General features: G+C 37.6%; 1 long non-coding RNA gene and 1 other non-coding gene across 2 annotated transcripts; both read right to left on the bottom strand.

Moving 5' to 3' along the window:
• Nucleotides 1-297: 297 nt before the first annotated feature.
• TRNAR-CCU lies at nucleotides 298-370 on the bottom strand. Its single transcript has one exon. It is a non-coding gene; the product is annotated as a tRNA-Arg (tRNA).
• Nucleotides 371-710: 340 nt separating this feature from the next.
• On the bottom strand, nucleotides 711-3,230 carry LOC112166181. The gene is made up of 5 exons (XR_002923149.2): nucleotides 3,071-3,230; nucleotides 2,784-2,969; nucleotides 2,573-2,703; nucleotides 1,167-2,144; nucleotides 711-1,029 (listed from the first exon to the last, which is right to left on the bottom strand). It is a non-coding gene; the product is annotated as an uncharacterized LOC112166181 (long non-coding RNA).
• Between the last annotated feature and the right edge of the window lie 323 nt (nucleotides 3,231-3,553).

Here is a 3,553-nt window from a genome sequence, read left to right as displayed (position 1 = left end):
CCGTCTTGTGGCTCGCATTGTAAATCTGTGTTTTACAGAGTGCTATAGAAATACAGGCCCAGGAGCGACACACAACGCGATAGAAAATCTGGGTAAAAATTAGACCCAAAAGAAATAACATGAAAAGTAAAAATCAGGCCGAAGAGTAAAAATAACCAAAATTAACATAGAAAACCAGGCCGAAGAGTAAAAATTAGACCCAAAAGAAATAGCATGAAAAGTAAAAATCACCGCGCCAGGTAGGGGTCGAACCTACGAATTAGACCCAAAAGAAATAGCATGAAAAGTAAAAATCACCGCGCCAGGTAGGGGTCGAACCTACGACTTTCTGCTTAGGAAACAGACGCTCTATCCACTGAGCTACAGGCGCTTGTTGATTAATTTATAACATACATAAATTATAGTCGCATGTAATAATGTCCACAATAACTAAAACTGTTTGAGTTATTTCTGAAACCATATATTTACCCTTTCTCTCCTCCATTTCATTTGATATCCAAATGTGGAAAATAAAATTAATTTATGTAATTTTCATGTAGATGTCTGTTTCCAGTAGTAGAAGTATCCATTCAAAGGTTCCCAATTTGAGAGGAAATACTAAAAAGATGATCAAGCATTTTTAGGTCCCTATACATCAATGCATGAAAGAAAACCTTGAAAAGGATCCACATTAGCAGCTGAAATCTCATCATCTAAGATCAAGATGATGCTCATCAAAAGAGAGAAGAAAAATATCAAATAACTAATTAGTACTGTTCCATTGATAACTATATAGCAAGTGAAAGAAAATATGGGAAATTGAAAGAAAAACCCAATAGCAAACAGATTAAAGTCCTTGCAACATTTCTAAGCCTCAACAAGGAGAGCTACAAACTAGAAACAATTTTTATTGGAGACAAATGGAATCTCCTCGACTCCTCCTCTGATTGGTTTGGTAAAACTTGAAAAAATTGCTCCGTGTGAAAGCATAAATTACTGCCCTTGGGTCTCTGGCTTCTCCAGAAATGTCTTCTTCAACCAATCAAAGGGCTGTTACAAAAATCCAAGCATCAGAATCATATAGCAAAGCAATTTCAACTCTAACCCAGAAGAACCCAATTCTGGATTTCCACATAATTACGTTGAATGTTCTTATTTGAAGTGAAATTGAGGGAGAAAGTTGAGACCTGGACGAACCAAAGAGCCCCGGTGCCGGCGGCGACGCCCCACATGGCGGCGGCCTTGAGGTCGGTGGATGGAGGCCTGAGAAGCTTCGAGAGACGGCTCGATCCAGATGCAATTACACCTGCCATTTTCGGATCCCAAATGACAGAAAAGCAAAGAGAGGTAAGGTGCGCGGTAAAGACTTTTATTGGTACGAGTTTGAAAACGACTGGTCGTGTTTGGCCAACGGAATAGTATTATACTACAAGACTTCTAGCTCCTATGAATTATTTACTCGTATTATGGGGGCTACGAAAACACCAGTATCAACATAACGTTACGAGCTTCTATGAATTATTTACTCGACATAAAAAAGTGTTTATCATTCCAACATATTAGTTAAGTATGCGAATATAGATATTTTAGTTTAAATTAGGGGTGAGTTTGCGAAACCAAAAACCAAAAAAAATCAAGCCGAAAGTCTAACAAAAGCCAAAAAAACCCGAACTGAACTGAACCGGTTCAATTTTAGTTTTGAATTTTTAAAAATAAAAATCCAAACCGAACTGAAGTTCAAGTTCGGTTTGTGCACGAAACCAAACCGAACCCACCCCTAATTTTAAACATAAGTTTGGGGCTTGTAACCAAACACAAGATTGGAAACTCGGTCAATTTTGAAGTGGTCCCTGTGAAAGCATGAACTTAACATAAACCCAAGTTAGACAAGGCAAAAACAAAAAACAAAGACTTTCTCCTGCAATGCGTGGTATCAAACTGTGAATTCATAAGCCTTTAACAAACCCATTATCCGGCCAAATACTGCACTACAGTCATCCGAAGTAAACTTCCATTAAAGTATCATCAACTAAGTTAGAACTTAGTACAAGCAGTAGGTACATGATCAACCACGACGTTAAATAACAGTTCTGGGAAGTCAACAATGTACAAGGAACTAATCGTCTTCAACTTGCAGTCAAAGCCCCAATTCAGAAGCACCATGCCTACAGATGAATGTAACTCATAAATTAGAAATATATTGACAGAACATATCATCACAACACTAATCATGACTTTCCCAAAAGAAAAAAAAAATAAAGAGTAAAACTTCATAGTTCACATAGCTAGGAAAAGTTTAGAATAAAATATAGTTAGACCCAAAGTATAGACAACAGTTGCTAGATGTATGTGTTGAATAACAACAGACACTGCAGGACCTCAGGACCGGTACAGACCTAAATATGAACTTTATTTCAACCCAACTAAAAAAATTTTGCTTTTGTATTCATGGTACATTTGGTATGATGAGACAATCAGCACCAGAGCCCCCCAAAAAAAAAAACAAATGATGAACAGAACATCGTGCAGATATCATAACAAAGCGAAGTTCTATTTCTACATCTTGTTACTATTTACTGTTTACAAGCTTTACCTAATGAGCAGGATAGTTGCCAAGAACCGCAATCTCAGCAATCGCGTTCTCTCTCTGCACAACTTCCATCGGATGGCAGTATAAAAAGATAAGTCCAACGGCAACACCAGCTATAACAGCCACATGAACACCTGTGTTTAAAGTAAACTTCCAATATCACCATAATCTAATTATACAGTGAAATGGACTCACACTAACAGGGCAAACTTACCAACATACACCAGGATAGGCATGTCAATAAATTGATTATGATACACCAAGATTTTGTAGGCACAGAAGCAGCGGCGGCCCTCGCTCGCTTTGAAACGACGGCGTTTGGCACCGGAATGTCCGCAGGTCCTCGACGACAATGAGGATTTTTCTGCTCTTCATTTTTTGAGCTCTCAGCTCGGAGAACCTAACCACACAGCCCCCAAATCGAATCCAGATTACGAAGGGTTCATACTGATTTAATTTGAAACTTTGGAAACGGAAATTAGAAAACGATTAGTGGTTTACCTTCGGTACGGTGTTCGAACGAACCCTAATGAAGCTTTGGAGTGAGTCGAGAAGAGAGAGAAAGAGGCGGATCGAAGATTGAAGAAATGAAGGAAAGTGAAATTTGTGAGCTCTGGATACTAGTAGTAGGTGTAGGATCATCAGCTCTGCATATTGAGCGTGACCCGGCCCATATTGAGCTTGCTTTTAGCTTAGTTTTTTTTTTTCGACAAGATTGCTTTTAGTTTTGTTTGGACAAAGGAGATGATTTTGAGGGGTACGTTTAAGACGAAGATTATTCCTTTTCAAATCTACTTTTCTAGTTTTCTCTTAATATTATGATTAATCATTTCATGATGTTTTTTTAATCATTTCTTAATTTTTTAACACAGGTGGGTCTCAACACACTCATTTTTCATTAAGCATATCTATATCATTTAATTTATAATTTACGCACGATTCTCTAAATTATAAATGGAGGAAAAGTATTTTTTACATTTCAAG

This window comes from Rosa chinensis, chromosome 5 (assembly GCF_002994745.2).
Source record: "Rosa chinensis cultivar Old Blush chromosome 5, RchiOBHm-V2, whole genome shotgun sequence".
Taxonomy (NCBI): Eukaryota; Viridiplantae; Streptophyta; class Magnoliopsida; order Rosales; family Rosaceae; genus Rosa; species Rosa chinensis.
The sequence above is the reverse complement of the archived record's forward strand: the minus strand, read 5'-3'. Positions and strand labels throughout refer to the sequence as shown.